Here is a 23,326-nt window from a genome sequence, read left to right as displayed (position 1 = left end):
ATTCATGAAAAAGACTTTGGATTAAAAGCTACATGGTGCTTTTTTTTTTTGCCACCAGCCATGGGAAATCTCCTTGTGACGGTATAGGTGGCACTGTCAAGCGCATCGTGACAAAAGCAAGTCTCCAACGTAGTTCTGGTAATGCTATTGATAATTCCGATTTTTTTTTTTTTTTTTTTTTAATTTTTGCAAGGAAAATATAGAAAATATAAGTTCACAATGATTAGAAAAGAAACCTTGATAGAGGCACGAAAAAACTTAGAAGGGCGTTTCACTCAAGCCAGGACAGTACCTGGAACACACAGTCTTCATCACTTTGAGCCCAAATCTGAAGACTCCACTGGAACAAAACGAGTAAGTTTAGATGACAACTTTTGCAGAATATTCAACTTTTCTGGAGAAAATCATTCGGTGAAAATGCCTGTTGTGGGTGTGCACAATTACATTGCATGCCTTTATGATGACCGGTGGTATTTTGGATTAGTTTTGTCAAAACATGAAGATGAAGGAGACGTTAAAATTAAATTTATGCATCCCCATGGGCCTGCTCCATCTTTTCACTGGCCCCCAAAAGAAGATGTTTGCTGGATTCCTATGAGTAACATAATTTCATGTGTAACCCCCCCTGCCAGTCACAAAAGCATCCGGAAGAATGTATTATTTTTCCGAAAAGGAAATAGGTTCAATCAATCTTCAGTGCAACAAGATGTTGAAACAAATGCAAGCCCAGAAATAAAACGTTGTTAGTGTTTTATTTAAACATTTTCTGTAATTCCACTTCAGGACCTCTATGATGTAAATAGTAAATGAACCACTTCAGGACTTTAAGATGATTTGGTAAATTCTTTTTTCGTTCACTGATTATATTCAATCTGTTGTATGTGATGAATATGTATAATTCATTAAACTGATAGTGAATAGCAATTTTCTTCTTTTTTTGTGGGTTGGGAACCGGGAAGGGGGGGGGGCACAAAAGTTACCTCATTGGAACCAGTGTTCCGTAAGCTTTGCAACGATGTATCATTCGCGTCTCTGTGACAATTAGGGAAGTCGCCAGGGTTGCCAACCTGAGGGTAGACCACAGTTCCTTCGTAAAATATATACAGGTTGACCATAGCATATACGAGATTTCGAATTTTTATCTCGCAAGCTATTGCCTAGGCCCTTTATTTTTTTTATGATTCCACCCAATGTCTGATGTGTATGCGAGATTTTTTTTGCTGCGTATGACAATGAACAGTGTTGCCAGAGTCCGACAAAATATTTAAAAAAAAAATTTTTTCTTCTTCTTCTGTGGGTTGGAAACAAGGGGACACAGAAGTTACCTTGTTGGAATCTGTGTTTCATAAGCTTTGTAACGAGATATGGTTCATGTCCCTGTGACAATTAGGGACAACGCCAGGGCTGCCAACGTGAAGGTCTACGATTTTCTTGAAATACCTGGTCGTACTCTAAAGATAAATGGTTTAAAAATATTTGCAGTTAAAACCCCACGGTTTTTCTTTCAGAACACATTAGCTCATGCCTTTAGACTTATAAATACATATAAAATACTTTGGTTTATGTAGTGCCTTTAAGTTTTTACTGTATTTTAAAATTTTATGTTTTTTCTTTAAAAAAATCGTAATATCCAGGTTTGAGGTAATATGTACTACAACAATTCAAGTACAAGTAGCTGAATGTATTTTTACCTTATTCTGTATCTTTTTGTGATCATTTTAGTGAAAAAATCATTGTGATATGATCAAAATTAACTTCAGTTATGATCTTCTTAGTATATCAATGTCGTAATCTCTTTAACCCTCGGCAACAACAAAAACGTATATTTTACCAAACTAAAAAAATTTTTAACTAAAAAAGTATATAAGATATCAAATTAAAATTTGGTGTGATCAATAAGGATGGCAAGTAGAGTAAACAAAAAAATCCTCATGCCATTCTGAGACTATGGGTTTCATGACCTGGATGAATTGACATGGACTGACCCATAAAGTAATCGGACAATGTGTTCTATGAAGCAAATATATGAAAAGCACTGTTCGGTAAACATCCGTTGCTATAGAAGTGCAATGTTAGAATATGTGGTAGCAGTAGGGTAAAGCTGTTTTGAATAAAATAAGGTAATGATCTTGGTTTTATTGATACAGTGAATAAATATAGATATCCTTATGTACATTGTATCCCGGGAGCATGTGGTAATACTTCGGGAAATTAGTTTGGATGATTCTAAGAAAAAAGAAGAAGGTTCATATGAACATGAGTCCTATCTTCAATGGTTTGAGAGCTACATGATCAGAACCATTCATAACCTTATGCTGTAACACTGTATAAGAATATGGGGAGTACAAGTTTATGTTGTAAGAATGTCGTCAAGGGATTAAATTTAGAGTGATATGCTCCTTCATTGTTTGATAGTGGCTAGCACGCTTCGACTTCGGTTCGCGTGATCCCGGGTTCGATTCCCGGTGGGGTTACAGTTGAACGACTAAAGTGGTTCGGATTCCAGTATAATCAGTAGGTCTGCGTCTCCTTTAGCCTAGCAAACATAATTATGGGACGTTAAACTAAATCAAACCAAACCAAATCCTTCATTATTTGCACAACGAAGCTCGAGGTAGAAGCTATGTTGTAGCTAGTTTGAAGACTAAAGAACATAGCTGCTTGGAAACAAGTATCGTATACCGTTTGACTATACAGGACTTTTTTGGAGTTATTGGTTGGGGGCATAATGCTATTACACAGCAGGTCATGAACTTACGTATTGAAAAATATGTGCAAAGAAGCCAAGACACCGAATCCCGAACAATATGAGGAAAAGATGAGTGTATGTAAAAATTCTATTCTTAAGTTACACACAAAAACCATCTTAGCTCCCGCTCCCATACATAAATGGACTCAATTTTTTTAGGTTTAGATCACTGCGACTGAAAACTAAACTAAAGATGTTAATCTACACACTGATTTTTATTAGTCATATATGGAAAACCCACTGCAATTAATATTTATACTCACAAAAATCTGCACATTAAAAGCTAAGAAAAGCCAATGTATGGATTAACAGGCTTCTTGGAGTCTAGTTTCGAGTCCAGATAGGCTAAAGGAACTTACTTTATTTATCAAATTGGGTAGGATTAAATAGTTATGCTCGAAATACTCTTTAAAGATGGCACTCGTCAGCTCAAAGTGACCTTCACATCTATGAGCAAAAGGTATGACAAAAGAAACTGTCTCAAGATATGTTTGTTTTCCTTTATTTCCGTTTGTCTTGTAGACTGTCAAATCCCACCCCCCCCCTCCCTCAAAAAAATAACACCCATTAATGGAAAAAGCTTGTCACATTATGCAAGAATAATTTTGTTGGCCGTAACTCCATACGTAATACATACGAAGTAAAATGTGATAGTAATAATTGCTACATAGGCATCACTAAAATATATATACTACCGAAGTAAAGGAATATATGAGGGATTCAAAAGTTACCAATGCAACTCTCAGATCTACCAACGTCGTTTCCCTTGTTTAATCAAGTCGCGTGCTCTGGCAATTAGGCGATGAAATTGTGCCGAATTGTCAGCAATAGGAGCACGATTAAAACGACAAAGTACTCGGTGTCATGCAAAAATAGCTAAACTTAGTTCGTCCGACCACCAGGAACAGTAGTTTTTCGAGATGTCCCATCTAACAACGGAATCAAAGTATTAGCAGCATACATCACACTTGCGTGGAAGGCCTCAAGATGTTCAACAACAGAAAACTGAGGGTATGATATAAAGACAAAGCTGCCACAAAACTACCTCCAGTGCGCAGAGGATATTGAAATGAGTAAATTGTAAGTAATTAAATTAGTCTGTATAAGAAGAGTTCCATTTCTGAGTTTGCGAACATGCCTCGGTGAAGTTTCAGTGACAATATGTTGCAAATGTCTAAGTAGAATAAAAGATGAAAGTTTACTCAAACTACCAGCAGTTTGTTCCTTTGCATCTATACAATGAAATATCGTAGGACATGTTCCACAATCTTTTCCTTGCTCGCTTTATTTTATTTAGTATTTGTATCTCTGGCTTTCAAGGAAGTGTGATGCTGTCCCATATTGTAAAAGTAAGCATAATCTCACTTACCCATCATCATTCTAGAGTACTAACGAGACGGGTAGGTACTACCTATCACAACCCTTGTCCGGAAGCTGAGCGATGACTCCAGGCCCAATGTGCGAGGATCCAGCGCCACTTATAAGGAGACCACTGCTACACCGACTCATGCCAGAGGCCAGGCTTCTTTTGAGGTTCAACATGCCATACTCCATTTTCTGGGCATCGCTTCATCCAGTACGGCTAGACCCCAACAAGTTTCACTCTGCCGTCGCAAGACCCCAGGACAACCAAAATCAGATTCAAGAATCACTGCCAGGTCAAAAAGAACTTTAAAAAGGTCCATAAACTAACTGGAGTCCATGAGTCTTTGCCAAGTCACAACAGATCACTCAGGTTTCATCCGAGGCATCACACTTTACAGTAACAACGTTCTCCTGCGGCAGATTAGTTTTCTTAGCGAACATTTGCAGCATGGATTTACGAGGAGGGTGATAAGCCACGAATCTGGAGGACTAGTGTCTATTAAGTTCCAAAGAACTAGGTGATGGGATCGCCACATTCCCAATGACGGGTCGTCACTATTTTCGTCATATAGAACTTTAATACTAATAGAATTAGTGTTGTCATGAAACTTTTGACAGCTACTCTTGCTAGCAAGGGATTTATTACAAACCATGGAAGTAAATCACACAAGGAGGGATCATCAAGTAGTGTTCTTTCTATTTAACCAGTACTCATCGAATTCTAATGGAGCTGAAGTGTTTTATTCTTCAAAATGAAAAACGAAATCTTTAATTTTAATGTCTCACAGTTATGTCCTTTAACCTAAGGTGATGGATAATTAATGAAAGTGAATGATAAAAAAAGTTGGTGGGAAAGAATACATTTGTTGCCCAGACGATGGAATTCGAAATATACGGAGTAAAGTCATATAATTACTGTCCCTTTGGAATATATTAAATCTGCTTAGCATATGCGTGGTTCACTTTGAAATTCTGATATTAATTTCTCTGATTTTCCCTGAATTTTCATGGCCAAGTAAATAAATTTACGCAAAAGTACTATTTATGTTACCGGAGGAATATATTGAAATTCATATGACACCAACAAAAAATAAAGAAATTACAAACCATATTACATGCTTAGGGGTCCGTTGGACCCACCTTGTGTAAAATAGAGTTAATCAGGCCAAAGAACCCTAAATTGAATTTACAGAAAGGCTGTCTACACAAGACAATGAGAATACACAATAACCGAAATCAAAACCTTGAATAAAAATTTCCGCAAATGTAATGCAGGCCAAGGTGTTAGCAAAATCACGCTCACTACTAAATTAAATTCAACTAAAAACTATTACATGTTTTAAGTATGGCAACGTTGGATGCTAGCGAGAAGAACAGGTTCAAACTGTTATACTATGGAGCAACAAAGGAGGTACATAGGTATAATTGAGTGGATTACTGAGGAACCGGTGTAAGGATGTTTAAAGCAATTGTGAGGACGTAATATTGCTTTAGTATAAATCGACTATGTACTGAAGTAAAGAGGAACATTATTATTCACTTTCATAAAGGTGTGTAAATATCCATTATCCATACTTAACCCTATCATGAAATTTAGTTACTTCCGTGCTAATTATTCTAATTTTTCCTCTATGTCATTTCCTAAAATATTTCATCCGACTTTAATATAATGTCTCCTTTTGTGATTTATAATTCGCTTAAAATTTGTTGTTAAGACTACTTCGATCGTACTCATGGATGTTTGTCAGTTTGAAATGTTTGCAACCGTCTTAATATTCCATTGAAATGGGAAATTAGTATTCAAAATATCGACTTATGGAACCCGTTTAAAAATGTCAAGTGGGTATTTCAAATTTCTGTAGAAAAAAAAAATCGAGAATAGTTAATGGGAAACTAAACTAACTTAAAAATATTGTTGCTGACGTCCAGAATCACGATTTTTCCAAGCAATAAAATGTAATTGACATTGAATCACACAAATTACGTCAATTTACTTAAGTGAAGGAATGGTTCTAAACTCAGGGGTAAATCCCTTAATCAAAATGTCCATTCATAATTATCTTCACATTTCTCCTATTCCTTTTCTCCAAGAAAATGTATTATTAGCCATCAATATTGAACCCCCCGCAAAAAAGCTAAGCGAACAACTAGTTAGGGTATAATAAACACTTGATCTGACGCGTATGAACCATTTATCTTGATACACTCTGGAAACTTTTAAACTAACAGACAAAAAATTCTGAAATTTTCTACCCTACAAATACAGGAAGGGGAACATGGTTGATATACTCTGCGATACAACCAAGTTAACATTGCTGCCAACATAACATTTTCTTTAATTGTACCATATCCCGTTACTACACATTTCAAATCTACATGTTAAATAAGAACTTAAAACAACAGATTTGTTATTCAAGTGTTCAAACTAAGGATGCTACAGTATTACAAGCATCCGAACTTTGGTGGTCTCCATAGCAATAAAACACAAGTGAGATGGACGGGGCAATGCATATCCACTTTAGTGTCTGGATACAATTATAATGATATGACGGATTTCGAATGAACACGGAGAAAGACACAAGAGATTGAAAATTTGGCTTTTCCCAAGTCTGTATTTCCAAAAATTACTTAGATAAGAATCTCCATCCAATTGCATAGGTGGTTTTCAATAGATGTGAGGATCGTAATGCCGTTTACAACACTGCTTGAATTCTTGTAATTCCGATAACTTGCAATTACATCTACCAAGTACTGTTGTAATGTTATAGACGCAAAGCAAGAAAAATAGTACTAAAAAGTTCCCATAAATACGCCATTTTAAGCAATGCATCACATTTTACCATTTTTTTTCTTCACATCTTTGAGATGTCAAATTGCTGTAAACGGCATTATGAGCTTTATGTCTACTAAACATCATGTACTTAATTAAATGGAATATTTGGCTAAATTTTGTTTCGCAATAAAGTCTTCTGAAAAAAGTCAAATTTTTAATTCCTTGTAACTTTGCAATGGAGGCCACCAAAGTTTGGATGGTTATGATACTGAAGCATCCTTAGTATCGAACACGAATAAAAATCTGTTATTGTAAATTCCCACTTAACAAGTAGATTTGAAGTATGCAATAAATAAATAAAAACCTGTTAAATTGGCAGCACTGTTAACTTCCAGGTGGTATCGCAGAGTATGTCAAACTATGCCTGTCCCCTTTTCGATATTCGCATGGTAGAAAGTTTCAGAACTTTTTTTATCTGTTAATATACAGACTCCAAAGGCGTATCATGATAAATGGTCCATATATATATATATATATAACTCGGTTGTTTTACGAATTTTCTGATGCTATAGCGCCCTTAGTTTGTAACCTTACATCCCAAGTATGATATTGTACGTTTTCATTTTACATGTATATTTTAAATATTGAATAGCCTGACGTAGTGCAATTTGACAAAATACAACTTTATATTAAATTGGCAACAGTGTTAATGTTGTGATATCACAGAATATGCAAAACTGTCCATTTCAGCGTTTGGTATCTGTTAGTTTGAAAGTTACAAGGGAGTATCAAGATAAAGGGTCCACCCTATATATATCAACAGTTAATCAAGTACTTTAATTGTACTGTAATGTTTCAGCAATCTATGTCGCCTCTATACGCAGTTCTAGGAAACTCAATGTAAATTATTTTTCATTTCTCAGAGTGCCACTGCGAACTTTTTCGTATGCCTAGATGAAAAACGAATATTGAACATTTCTTGATGTAACAATTAACGAAATAAGCAGAACTTTTTTTTTTTTTCTTTCTTCTTAAACAGCTTTACTGTAGCTTCAACCACTTATTCAGTAGCATTGTCCACCTGGGTCACGTCACTTACATCGAGACTGACTATTTTGCACTTCTAAAATTTAAAAAGAGCTTCGGTACTCTTCCTTCAAGAAGAAGTGGTCTGGATACCATGACGAAATGATATACAATGAAATCCCTACTAACGGACATATTTTGTAATCCTTGAACACTGTAATAGGAAAAAAACATATTGGTAAACCTTTCTAAAGCGTACACTTTCTAGTACGGGCACGGACAGTCTTTTCTGTCTTTTATAGGTATTATTTACCTGCGCATTACGGCCACTTTCTCTAGAAACAAGTTAAAAAATACTGTAAAAATACTTTTTTTTTTTTTTTTTTAAGAAATTCATACATGTCACCAAGGAAGCATTATGACATTTTGCCTCCTCAGGAACCCACAAGAAGTGTCTCTGTTTAACAACACTCTCATGTCCTTTTCTCGCATTTCACTACCACCAATCTGTTTTAGACACAGAAGTGATTGACAGTTGCCCGCCATTTGGGATGACACGTTATTCTACTGTCTCGCTCTAACCTCTACCAAGCAGAAGACAAAGTTTGGTATTTTTTTGACTGCGAGTACGCATATTGTCTCAAAAAAGACACTACTGGACTGCAATTAACGCACAAATTAAAGCGACATACTGAAAACGTAGTAAGTAGTGATAATTGTACAGTGCAGATAACTATAACATCTTATTTCCATGTTGTGCCTCGACCTTATAGTATTGGATTGCGGAGGATAATGCAGGTACAGTAACATTTTTGTAATATTCGTAAATATATGATCCATATAAAAATATTTTTTCTAATTGCATATTATATTTACGTAAGAAAATACTGAAACCTCTTTAAGGCGGACACCTCTCTATAGCGGTCAATTTTTGATTCCCCACGTCTGTCCGCTTTAGAGAGGTTTCACTGTATTATAATAATAATAATAATAATAATAATAATAATAATAATAATAATAATAATAATAATAATATCATTATTTTAATACTAAAACGACACACAATCAAAGTAAACAGACAGTTTAAGAGGTAACAATTAGAAATTAAGGAACAGAAGTGCAAAGTGCATCAAACAAAGGAGAACAACCAACAAACTCACAAAAGAACTTTCATTCTTTTCTGACAGCATTTTTTCGGTAAGTAATATAGGTATTATATACCCTGTTTCAAAAAGAATATACGTATTACTAAGAATTATTTTGCCCAAACTATCGATCGCTGCACCTCGGCTCGGCTATTGGCGAAACGAATACATAGTCTAGTTTATATTAATAGCCGCTAGATGTCAGTTGTCTTCCGTTTTGCTTGGTAACCGTCATATGTTTAAAATGGCTATTCTGCAGCAATCATTTTGTGTACTCGAGTTTGCGAAGTGCAATTCCGTGATTACAGTGTAAAGACGTTTCAGGTTGAGGTACCAAATTGATCCTCCGAATGGGTGGAACATTCGCAGATGGTATCGACAGTTTGTAGATACAGGATGTGCATGTAAAGGAAAGAGTCTTGGCCGCCCTTGTGTTCCTGAAGAAAATGTTGCACGAATTCAAACTGCTTTCCAACGTAGTTCTTCAAAATCAACTCGTCGTGCCAGTCAGAAGTACCAAGTGCCGACAACAATTTGGCGTGTTTTGAGACGTCGGTTGGTTTTGAAGCCGTACAAGTTACAGCTGTTACAAGCTCTGCGTCCTGATGACAAACGCAAACGTATGGCATTTTGTAACGAGATTCTGGATGCTATTGACAATGATAACACTTTTGCACAACGCATCGTGTTCAGTGATGAAGAGACTTTCCGTGTTAGTGGTCAGGTAAACAAACAAAATGTTCGAATTTGGGGCCTACAGAACCCACATGCAGTCATTGAACATGTACGAAATTCGCCCAATGTGTTTCGTGCGATATCCCGATCATCTGTTTACGGCCCATTCTTTTTTAATCGAAAAACGGGTAACAGTCAGCAGTATCTCGCTATCTTAAAAAATTGGTTGTTTCCGAGGCTGCACGAAGACAACTTCATTTTTCAACAAGACGGGCACCCCTCACTGGAGTCGCCAAGTGCGTGAATATCTGAATGAAACTCGTTGGATTGGTCAAGGAGCCGGCGACTTAGCATGTCTCAGCTGGCCTCCACGGTCACCGGATTTTAAACTCTGTGACTTCTTTCTGTGGTGTTTCGTTAAAGACAACGTTTATGTACCACCACTCCCACAGAACCTGGAAGAGTTGAAGAACCGGATCCGTACTACCATAACATCAGTGACGAGGACATGCTTGCCCGAGTATGGGAGGAATTTGAGTATCGATGTGATATTGTTCGTATCGCTGATGGAGGACATATTGAACATCTGTAATTTGAACTTTGAACTTGAGAGGTTCGTAAATATGTGTGTAAAATTTCATATTCGTATGTCTTAAAGTTAATTCGAAATACATAGGGCCTATATTCTTCTTTTTGAATGCGAGTTCTGAACATTCGTGGGTCTTTTATATACGGTACACGAGAAGGTTCCTACGATATATATATATAAGTGAAAAAGTGATAAAAGTAGATATGATTCTAAACGTGTATACAATTGTTAAATAGCGGTATTACAGTTTTAAGGTGTGGACAGAGTAGCTATTAACTGAAAAGTGTACACGTTCAGAATACCCGGAAGTATTTGTTCAGTCACAGGACTGCAACAATAATTGTCTTTTGGTGATTTCTAGAATTCATCTCAACGCCAAGAGTTCATGGCGACAGAGGGGGCATAAATATATAGTGGAAATTAAACCTTAATAAAAATGACAGTCCGAGAGCAAAATGACATTTTAAGAAGGCCTCCTGATAAACTAGTCTATAAAGATATAACGATTCTTCTGTTGTGAGACTCTCTTAGGTATTGCTGCTGCTTTTCTTCATACATATTTTTAAAAGCGTTAGTGTTCATCTTCCAACAACTTTTATTTTGAATGATCTACTACTGCAAATTCCTTGCACTAGAGTTCCTTTGTAATATGTAACTTAGAACTAATTTTGTAGAACTGCCTTAAACAATGAAAAGCATTTATAAAATTACTCTTGTGATTACAAATATTTAAGACTACATCCTTTTATTTATTTATTTATCATTATTATTATTATTTACTGCCACTTAATTACCCGCTATTCTAGTTATTAGTGTTTTGGATGTAATGTAAGATATATTTCTCTAAAATTTTGCTGACCCCTGAAAAGTCGAAAAATTAGTGTTGAAAATTTAAATTATTAACTAAATATGTTTTTAATTTCTTCAACACACAAGGAAACACAGTTAACTTATTGATCTTATTCGAATCAACTGTCGTTTGTTCAATTAATAAAGATCTTTATTTTGTAAAAGAAATTTGTTAACTATATGTGTATGGCTTATTATTGAATATTTGATTAATGGTCAAATCTTGTGAACTTCTACTATTCTTTCTGAACCATTTTATTTGGCTCTGTGAAGTGTTTTCTTTTTTCAAATATTCACATATAAATCTTTTTAAGTTGTGTGTAATTAATAATAAAAAGACTCATTTTTGTACTGTTAAAAAATGTTATTTATTATGTAATCCCACTGCTCATTCAAGCTCCATTTGTCCATCGTTAAACCTTGGTTCCGAGTTCTAATGAAAAATTAGTAAACTTTATATATATATGAAAAACTGCTTGTCGTTTGATTTTGCCTTGATAAATTAAGGTGCACTGAAATACAAGACAGAGAAGTGTCTTCCTTTCTGTGTAAAACGAAATTCTGGGAAGTTAACAAATTTGTACGACTTTCCCACAGCTACTGACGAAGGCGACAGAGATTGCTGAAACAGTTTAGAACAACTGACGTACACTTGGTCCAATAATTTTTTTTTTTTTTTTTTTTTTCTAATTGGTTATGGTATAGTTTTGTATGTACACCAAGAAAGTAATTTTCCGATTAGAATTCTAAGTCTCTCACATACAAATAAACAAAACGGCTTAATGATTAGTGTGTACTGATTCGTACTTAGTATGTACTGTGTAGTATTCCATAATTTGCACTGAAATTAAATGTTAAGTGAAACAGATCCATGAAACAAAGTATGCACAACCTAAGGAAAGGGTGGAATTTAGTATTGTCTGATACCTGGCAATTCATCTGCAAAACGTTATACTATGAAAAATGAGCTTAAAACCTCTATTTTCGGTGGACCATGGGACAAACTTGTTTACATATTCAAATTTTGCAAGAAACAACTTTTGTACGGTAGGCAAAATACGGAATTTTATACCTTAAACCATGCCTCATAGGACAATGGGGAAAAAGATGACCTTATTTCATAGTACCGTATGTCGAATCGAAATAGCTTGTTTAAAATTTTCATGTTTAGTTATATATATATATATATATAAAAAGTGCTTTGTGTTATAAAGTTAATTTTTAATTTCGAATAATCCAATCACCTTGCATCACCTGTAGTATTGTAATGACAAAAGTTTTAATAGGTATACTCCCGACCGCGTACTAAAATATACCGCCCCCCCCGCATAAAAAATATTGTTAATATTTTTGAGCCACTTTACCCTTATCAAATGTCTATCTATTCGTTTCGTGATCCGGTTGAGTAAGCACCGTATGCGTGTAATTACATATATGATAAATTTATGATGGGACCCAATTTTGATTCAATCGAGGGTACAATAGTCCTACATTGAAAAAAATGAAATGTTTTAAGTTTTACGTCTCACGGCCATGCCGGCGAGGCTAAAGGAGACGGTGATGAAGAAAAATGAGTGAAATGAAGAAAGTGGGAGGAGACGGCAGAACCCCGAGAAAATCCACGCATACGTTGTTTGTCCACCACAAAGCTCACTTGGCAAGAGCTGGGATCGAATTAACGACCCCATACACCAGAGTTGAACGCTCTACCACTGAGCTACCGGGGCCCGTAGTCCTACATTGAATTTTCAGATTTAAAGTTACAAGTATTTCGTAACTCCCTTTTGATGTTTTCTTTTCTTACAATCAGTGGTTTTGCTAAAAATTTAGTTCAGGAAATCAAGATTGATCACATGCAAACAAGGACTACGTATTCAATTTTCAGTGTATACACACAGTTTGTTTTTTCATACTATGTAAATTTAAAGCGAATACATGTTTGACTATAAAAATATTACCTAGGTATACACGGTATATCCCACTAAATTTCTAACTTTTACATTAAGCACCTTTCCCCGCCCCTATGTCATCCCACTATATCCCACTGAAGACGCAGCTGTGGGTGACATGTATCTACTACAGCTCACAGATGACGAGAGGAACCCTAAAACAGGGGTAGCGGGGAAAGGTCAATGACACGGTCAAGTCCATTTTCGGTTTTTGATGTGTGGTCTATACTTAGATGCAAAGTTGGCTGGTTTAAAACAGCTGTTTTTTTTTTTTTTTTTTAAACCAACTGGTTTAAACCAAACAAAAAAAGAACGAAAAATGTTTTAAATCGTGTGAACTTCATGGTGACGTCTCCACATATGAAACCACTTGCATTACGTTTACGTACTTTCCACCTTTTAATCAACGGGTCCCGTGTTCAATTCTCGGTCGAACCACAACTCATCTTTGAAGTGTAAACCAAGTAGCTATTCGAGGTGTCCCTTTAAGCGAAAGTCTTCTCCGTGATAACCTTGGCATTTCATAAGGATGTTAAGCCTAAACATACGAAACCAAATTACATATTTCTACCTGCCTGAATGCTTGTTGTTTTATAAAGAAGCCAAGGTTGCTTAAATATATTGATAGAAATTGGCAAAATTTATCAATTGCCTACGCAGCTTCCAACATCAGCTTGGATTTGACTTTGTTTTAATTTTATTGAATGATATATACATACCGAATTTGTAATTTAATACCTCAGTTTTAACGTAGTAATTATGATACGTTGACCTTGAAATTTTATATACAAATACATTTAAAGTAATAACAGGATTTTCCCTATGACTAAGGCGGTAGTTTCCCGATTTATATATAATTGTATAATGTTTTTACTCGTGTAACTGTTTATCTTTCTGTCCTTCTGAAATGACTCTTGACAATTATATTAACAACTAGGCCTATGTAAAGATCAGTACAACGTATTTTTATCAGGAGTCCTTCGTGAGTGAGTCGGCAATCGCATTTGTGACCAATTAGTCCCGGTTTCGTGTCGAAATGGACATTTTTCTTGGATGAAGCCGAGAAGCGGTTTGGATTCCGCTTTAAGCTTATGTGACCCCTTCCAGCATAAGATAGTTGTTGCATAATAACACCAAGGCGAAACAAACTAATTTCTGTCCATATATAATATAAATAAATGAGTAAATTACTTAAACAAAAAAAAAAAAAAAAAAAAAAAAAAAAAAAAAAAAAAAAAACTGGTTTAAACCAAAAAACCTGCTTTTTCAATAAAAATCATGTTTTTTTGCCAACCCTGCTTAGATGTCGTCTGCCACTCCGGGTAAAGTTGTGTGCGGGCTATTCCGTGGTGTCATTTGAAACCCCCGTGCGAAAAATGGGCGAGCCCATACCTACGTCACACTACTTTTGCTAGGGTTCTTCTCGTCATCTGTGAGCTGTACACTTGTACACAGATCCGCATGAACCAGCTTTGAATATAAAAACCCTTCCGAGGAAAGGCAATGATACGCACATTAGCGCAATGAACCGACGTCCATATCCCAATTACTCTTGCTAGTCGAGATAACTAACCTAGCGAATAGAGATCTAGTGGCATATGCAGTGTTGGCGCCGAAGTGTTAATGCAAGCTCACCTTCCATTTTGGTGGCGGAGCACCTCAAGAAAGTGAGTGCCACGGTACGACCACTACCCGGCATTGTCCAACCCATTTCTGGGAAGTCCCACCTGCCTCACCTCTAGGTGCTTACGTGTTAGCCGCCACTTGGGACAGGTATCTGCCCCCTCCGTAGGACCGGCTGTAACCAACCAATTTCTGGAAAACTATCAGTATTAATTTTATTTGCTTAAGTACTAAGTATACTTCAGTGAAACCAGCGGAACATGTTATCTGCCCATTTAAGATATGGCACAAGCGTCTTCTTTCCGGTATGGATCCTAGAAAGTGACAACCAGGTTTGACTGGGTTAAACCAAAAAACGAAAAATGTTCGTACAAGTGTAAGTGTTCGTGAGTGTTTGATGAACACACATTTGTGGGTTATCACGTTTCACTCCCGTATATTTTTCGTATTTTATTCAGAAATCCCCCAATTATTACTCAAAGAGATTATACTACAAAAGCAACTTGTTTATTTTATGAACGTTTCTTTCGTGTTTTTTTAATACTTCGTTATTATTGTTATGCAATTGAAATCAAAGAAAAATCCTAAATATTGTTTCGTTTTAATAATGTTTACTATTAATAAAATACATCGAAATGCCATATTTTTTTTTGGGAGGGGGAGATCATACAAAACCCACGAGAGGCATTTATTGAAATCAGAAGTATCTTTGGTATCTATTTATGTATAAATGGGTTAGAGCTAAAGTGGACTCAAATAATTCGTATCTTTATTCATTTTTCTTACTGATATGCAAATTAAGTCGTTGCACTTCTTTAACTTGGACTAAATTAGTTCTGTACTCTGCAGTATTTTGAAATTGTCCATATGTAATTCTGTATAATAGTTTCACTTAAGCAACTGTTTATCTTTCTGTCCTTCTGAAATGACTCTTGACAATTATGTTAACAAGCATGTAAAGATCAGTACAACGTATTTTTATAAAGAGTCTTTCGTGAGTGCGTCGGCAGATGTATCGTATTTGTGGCCAACTAGTCCTGGTTTCGAGTTCAAATGGCGGACAATTTCTCTCGGATGTAAGCCGAGAAGCGATTTGGATTCCGCTTTAAGCTCATGTGATCCCTTCCAGCATAACCCGGTTGTTGCATAATAACACCAAGGCGAAACAAACTTATTTCTATCTATATGTGATATAAATACATAGACTAAATTATTTAAACCAAAAAACCGGCTTTTTTTTCAATAAAAACCATGGTTTTTGCCAACCCTGGAGACCACTTTCAGACTTGCACCACCGGTACTTTGTTTTATTCTAATTGTATGTTTCCGTACCGCTTTAGGATATAATATATCTATAGCCTATATCAACAACGCTAATTGTTAATCGCAAGCTTTCATTAATGAAATCATGGCGTAAATCTAACCGTGACATGTTTCAGAAAGATTAATGAATAGTGACATAATTGTAAAGTGATATATGCACATATACTTGTTTTAGAAAGTAGGCTATATCATCAAAATTTCATATTTTGCACTTTTTATTTTCATAGTGTTTTCTTCATACTTTGCCTCTCTTTAAATGCAGGAAACTCTTTAGAAGTGGAATTATATAAAGTTGTTTTAGAGAGTTTTGCGCAACCTGAGACTTAGTTCAAAACTAAACATTATCTCCGAGTGGTCTGAAAGACGCGAAACAGAAACCAATGGGCTCTGATTGGTTGATATTTTATTTTCGAAGAAAAAAAAAAAGTACTATTAAGCGCTTTCGTATAAAACCAGTGTTTATATGTTAATTATAAATGTAAAATTAAACACCATAGCATAACTCTCATACTCTTTCGTTATCTGCAATCAAATTTGTATTTGGATAAAGATAGGACATCTCTCAGCTTCGTTTAGGTGCTAACGACACTTAATTATGCATAGAAAAAAAGAGAGTAAGGGGCAGGTAATCCTGAGGTACGTTTAACTAACCGAAATTCACATAATTTAAGCTAGTGTTAACAAAATAGATCAACTCAAAACTAACCAACCAAAGCTAACCTTCGATTAAGAAACAGGCTAAATCTGTTTAAAGAAAAAAATATATCTATAGTCATCTGAATGTCTCTCCCTCCAAAAATAAACTACAGAATGTAGCTTGTTTATCAAATACTATTTCTTAAAGCGTTAAAAGTATATTTATTTTACGACACACTGGTAATGTATTCGTGGCAAACTCAAAATAAACCTACACAAGTTACAATACTCAATTGGGGTATCATATTGCAACCCCGTCTTCAAGAAATTTGTAATGAAATACCAACACCTACCACCACCAACGCGGAATAACCACGATAAATCTTGTTAGAGACCACTTTTATAACTCTCTCTGAAATACTACTATCATTTTTGAAAAATAGATAGGTAAAAACAGGTAACAGCTTATTACAGTTCACAATTGATGCTTTCGTGCGTAATATAGTGTAGCGGCATATGTAGTAGTTGGTAAGATTGCAACACAACCTCGATATCACATATTACTGAAAACAAGGGGAGAAGAATGAAACTTTAGTACTCGCTCACAAATACGGACCTAACAACTTAGTTTCCTTAAAACCCAAAGCCAAGCTTCTGAAAGGAAAGTTAATAGATTTCGTTACCAGAAGATGAACACCAATGAAGACGTAAAATTTCCTTTTCGACTTTCAGTGGTAGCTACTAATTTGTGCACAGCAAGCTGTAGTATTTTCTGCTTTCGCTCTTACAATAATCATATGTTGTACTGGTATAAAATATTGTCTATTTACAAAATATTGAATATGAAGGCTAAATATCGAATGAATTGCCTAAAAGCAATCTATGTGAAAATATGGTCAAACTTTGTACTAAATGGTTACCACACATTAGTTTAGGCATTTCTGCTGTATCGCTGGATCACACGAAAATAGAAAAAATAAAAAGTACCAAAATTAATATACTACATTAGGTTAGATTAGATTTGGTTAGGTCACCTTATTCCTGAAGTAATTTTCGTAGCAGCTTTTTAATACTTACATTGAATGTCATGTACCCTTTCTCCACACTAATAACAAATAGCCTATATTCCGCTCCTTTTCTGTAGTTTCAATTTGTTTCCGGGTTCACTCGAGCAGACGGTTCTACCAAATAGAAAATTTATAGGTAAAATACAATGCTAAACCCTTTTCGTGAGGACGGAGAGTGTAAATAAAACTGATTACTGCCAATGCACAACATATTCAAATGAATTTTGAGCAACAGTAAAAGCATTGTACGTGTAAGTATGTTCTTCCACTACCCTCGTTAAATGTGTATACCTCCCGTCGCTGACGCGCCTGCTCCCTACGGACGCACATCCTCGGCCCTCCAGTTGCGCTCCCTCGCCCTTACTCGTTTAGAGAGTACTAGCAGCGTTCACCCCGCTTCGCTGCGGTCACCCCGGAACGCAATAAACTTTGTTACTTAGATAATTTTTACTTTTTCGCTTTCAAGTGATATGATAAAAACCATAGAAGATTGCAGTAAATCTTAACATTATATCGCCTGTCATTTATGTTAACCCGCCCCGCTTCGCTGCGGTCATCCCGGTGCTGGCATATTGTAAAAGTGTCTGTAAAAATAAGCAAATCAATTAAAAAATTTTAAACAGAAGATTCAAGCTATTTTCCGCTGTATATCGCCTGTCATTTATGTTAACCCGCCGAGTGACACGGTCATGCGGGTTGCATATAAATACGTTTATTTTTACCTATGATGAACTAATAACAAAGGATTTGTACGTTATGGACACTTGAATGGTCAATTATCTCAAGACACTGGTAATTAAAAATTAAAGTGATATGATAAAAACCATCTAGGGTCCAAATCCTAATAACCCCCCAAAAATGAAAGAAATTGGTTCAGCCGTATTAGCGTGATGAGCGGACAAAGGATTTTGTACGTTCTCTTTTATATATATAGATAGATTCGGGTCTTTTAGTGATCACCTAGCACATTGGTTTGTATTTTATGCACTGTAGATTTTATGCCATATGTCCACACTGTAGCCTATTTACTGAGCCCTCCTGAAGTCAATCTGCAAGTACTAATGAAGCTCCTCATTTACTGCATGTTCTGCTAAAAGAAATACAAAACTCTGACCTAACATAAAATATAACGATTGTGTCAACATTTGGTAGAACCGTCTGCTCGAGTAATGTCTCGATCTCACACTTATGCCAAATTGTTTGAATGTTCAGTAAACTGTGTCTTCCACACAATTTCGACAACTGACGCCCTTTACTTATTTATCTTAATAACTCGATAAAACTCATACAAGATATGTCACAAGCTTGACATATAAAGGTGACTGTCCTTCCTGCCATTAAACCATAACAAGTGTACCTCTCCGCTTCCACATACAGTGCCGCTTACAACAATAACAATAAACAACAACCACCACCACCTTCTTAACTTCAAACTTCCTTATAAACCAAAATAAATTATCCAATCACCTTGTAAATTTTCTAAAATTGGTCCGCCGATGCAGCAGTTAATTCCTAGTTTCCACTTAATCCAGTTCTGGCAGATGGAAGGTGAAGGGATGCGACTGCGCGGGAATGCATGGGAAGAAAAAGGCGAGTTAGTGATGGTGGGTTTTAGCATAAATGAAGATTTGTTCCCATCGTTTGTGAGAACCTTTCTACGTACGTATAGATTCCATATACATGACCCTTGTTATAAGGAAGAAGTAATACGATATAACGATGATTAGTAACATGTCATGTTACCACCAGCAAGGTACCGACAATACACATAGGATCTTTGCATATGGAGGAAGTGTCACATATGAACTGTCAAAATAGAAAACCATCGCAACGAAAAATGTCGTTGTTACGTACAGTTTACACTTCCTGTTCTGAGAACTGCATAGATACTTGAATATTTTAAATTACACAGAGATTAATTACTTCAGTCACATATGCATACAGTTATTTTAGACAATTTAACCTCAACTGGTTTAAAACGCTACAACTTTACTGATTCTTATCCGATGTCCTTTGACTCTGGTCAACACTTTTCTGCAAGATTATATAATCAAACTTGCACTTAAGTTGATCCATATCTGTACCTGTGTTACTTTGAATTTAATCTCATAGCCCTTGATAAGCATTCATTTTAATAAAATATATATTTACATAATTTTCACCTTCCTTTTAAGATTTTGTCTAACATCTGCCTGTAATCGGTTCTTTTTTCAATCACACAGGTGTCCACCCACTGTTTGAAATGTATGCGTAGAATTTCTTCTTTCTATTCATTAATAGTGAAGAAGCTCACGAAATATTTGCAAATTACCATGAACTTCATGCGATAATATCAAGCAAAGCTGGTTACACAATCAAAACAACTACGTTTATAAAACCCAGCCCTTTTTTCCGCCATGTTGAATTGTCGCCCATGAACCCACCCCCATTCAGCAAAGTTGCGTCAACCCTTACACAATAGAGTATTACCTTGGAATTTTCGTATTATTCGTTGAACCAACAAAAGCTAGCTTAATAAAGAGATGTATAACCTATAATATATCATACAACTTGTATACGACCGCATTTTTTCACCAATATTTCCAAATAATATTGATTTCCTGGGGGTACATGATGTCGACGACCTTAAAAATCAACTATAGCTATTAACAAGTATTGAAAACTAACCTGCACCACTTGTGCGTACAATATATCGTTTTCTACTTAATTACGAGGAAATTAATGAAATGTTATATCACTTACCTATGCATTCCGATGGTCCAAACATGAATTAAAGGGTGGAAAAATCAGGGTTAGAATGGTATCACTCTTCTCACGCAGCCATGTCAGCACGTATTAGCATGTTACATCGAAAACCTGAAGAGCTTGGAACAACCAGGGGCTGAAACGGAATTGTTTCGTAAAGGGGAAGAAGCGTAGAACAAACCTGCACGGAGGGAGAGGGAGAAAAAATGAGAGAGAGAGAGAGAGAGAGTGAGAGAGAGGAGAAAGAGGAAGAGAGAGAAACTAAAGAATTTGAAACATGACGTTTCTCAGTATCTTCATACATAAAAGGTTTAAATTTGTTCTTCGGTCAACAAGATATAAAACTTTTTTCCCCAACTATGCTTGGACAACTAAGAGTGAGAAAAAATAAACTACTGATAATTTGGAAATTTTATTCAGCAATTAATGAGTTGATTTTGAGTTTAACGTCCCGCTCAGCAGCAAGGCTATATGAGACCGGCTCCTTTGAATTCAAACTTGAGTTTATTTTTTTAAAAATTCAAATCCAGAAGAAGTATAAAAAGTAAGATTTTTAGTGTTTCGTTTATATTAAAAAGTGATAGAATGATTATTCTGTCATTCTTTCTAAATTTAGTTTTAGAAAAAAGCACGAAAAAAAGTAATAAACAAAATAGCAATCTGTGTCTTCGGAATGTGCTATTTTCAAGAATGAAACCATGTTTAATGAAAAAATGAAATAAAATCCTTCAGTTTAACGCCACTCGATTATACCCTTTAGGCTAAGGGAGACGGTGATTAAGATAAGTGAATGAAACACCACAAATGTACTTCTTAGGGGATCGAACCAGGGATTCTTAAGATGCTAAAGCCATAACTAGCTATCTTTTTTCGTTTTTGCTCGACGGAGGTTAATATGGAAACCGGAAATAGAAGTAGCGTATCTCTACTACTGGCGGTTACAATAAAGAAATAAAGTCAGAGATATAGCCTATTCTTACGGTGTTAAAACAATAATTAAAAATCGCTCCTATCAATCTAATATTACCGTTTTACACTACTGTGATCCGTGTAAAATCGGAAATAGTAGACTTCACTGCTTCCGGTTGATTTTCAGGGTGAATTTCATGTCTTTTGTAGACTATTCTTATTTGGAATTATATAATAAATAATGATCATTTACTAATGCTACAAATCGATTGCATAAGCTCTTGGAAAAAATGAAATGAAATCTTTGAGTTTTACGTCCAATGGTTATGCCGGTTAGGCTAAAGGAGACGTTGATGATGAGTGATGAATGAAATGGTGGAATGAAGAAAGTGGAAGGAAACGGGAGAACCCCGAGAAAATCCACGCACACGGTGTTTGTCCACCACAAAGTTCACTTGGCGGGGGCTGGGATCAAACCCGGGAAACAAAGCACCAGAGGTGAACGCCACTACCACTGAGCCACCGCGGCCCCGAGCTCTTGGAAACACGGAAGCACAATTTCTTCACAAATAAGACACGGGCGTCGGTGGGACGCGTCTCCCAGATTTTAGTCAAATATATTTAAATAAACTATACTACTTTGTATATATAACTTTCGTCGGACAGAGGATTTTGATTTTGATTCATCCGACCCTTGCAGATTAAAAAAGCTAACGACGCCAGTGCATAAGACACTTCTTAATCAGGAAACAAGTAACTTTATGTAAACTTGGCCAAGTCTTAGAAGACTGAAAATTAGGAAATAAAACAGTAATTAGGTGGAAGAAGAATATCAGGCCATCGATACCGAAAATTCTTCAGGGTGCCGTAAGAGAGCACGGAGAGTCTTGTTCAATTTGTGATAACAACATCGTTATCATCACTTACAACAATTCCTCGAATTGCTGATTCGTACAAATTTCCGTTGTCTAAGTAACTATGCACTAGACCTGATAAGTGCGGCTTACCTCGATCACTGATTTATATGTCCAATTCTCATTTTTATTGGGGCCGCGGTGGCTCAGTGGTAGAGCGTTCACCTCTGGTACATGAGGTCCCTGGTTCGATCCCAGCTCGTGCCATGTGAACCTCGTGGTGGACAAACACCGTGTGAGTGGATTTCCTTGGGGTTCTCCCGTTTCTTTCCACTTTGTTCATTCTACCATTCCGTTCATTTCTTATCATCGCCGTCTCCTTTAGCCTAGCCGGCATAACCGCGGGACGTAAAACTCAAATATCTCATTTCTATGCTCTTAAATATACATTATATAACTACGATCAAAATTACCTTTGCACCGTTCGCCTTACAGAGTATGTGACCATTCTTACGTATTAGGAAGGCAGGCTGCATAGGAATTTGTGATTGAGTTCTTAATTTGGCTAGGGAAGCAAGGCGTAGGTCTATCGCAACCACCTGTCTTGGGCGGTTCGTTTTCAAGTTAACCCACAGTAATTCTTAATTTCGCCATACTACTTCATATAAGGGCGTTTTCTAGGTATCTTCTTGACTCTTTGTGTCCGATTACTTTTGTCCACCTGCCATCAGTTCTTTTTACAATGTGTCCCTCCCATCCTTTCATTTTCACGATTATAGATATATCTGTTATCTCTTTCACCTTCCTGATCCATGTATTTCTTTTCCTATCTTTCCGGGTTTTTAGCTTAACGTATTATTTTCCTACGTTATGTTAGTACAAATCGTTAATGTTCGTATCTCTTGTGCACATACTAGTATAATTACTATTCGTGAATGGGATTAACATAAATGTTCAACATAGTGTAATATAGGTTATTTTAAATATAATCTCTATGTGGAGTAAATCGTGTGCAACTATGTACAATTTGAAAGATACTTGTGTATGAT

At 36.0% G+C, this 23,326-nt stretch overlaps 1 protein-coding gene across 5 annotated transcripts in view; it reads right to left on the bottom strand.

The window, feature by feature from the left end:
* ttk (zinc finger and BTB domain-containing protein ttk) overlaps nucleotides 1-20,674 on the bottom strand; it is a 155,788-nt gene extending 135,114 nt beyond the window's left edge. The window contains exon 1 of one of the 5 annotated variants that reach the window (XR_014132774.1): nucleotides 20,512-20,674. The gene's annotated coding sequence lies outside the window, so the exon portion shown is untranslated. Of the gene's footprint in view, nucleotides 1-19,236; nucleotides 20,183-20,511 lie in introns of those variants that run through there. The other 4 variants (XM_081769437.1, XM_081769440.1, XM_081769439.1 and 1 more) reach the window with 4 other exon arrangements.
* Between the last annotated feature and the right edge of the window lie 2,652 nt (nucleotides 20,675-23,326).

Source organism: Thermobia domestica, chromosome 8 (genome assembly GCF_964235325.1).
Source record: "Thermobia domestica chromosome 8, izTheDome1.hap1.1, whole genome shotgun sequence".
NCBI lineage: Eukaryota > Metazoa > Arthropoda > Insecta > Zygentoma > Lepismatidae > Thermobia > Thermobia domestica.
Note: the sequence above shows the minus strand (reverse complement) of the source record. Positions and strands in the feature narration are given on the sequence as shown.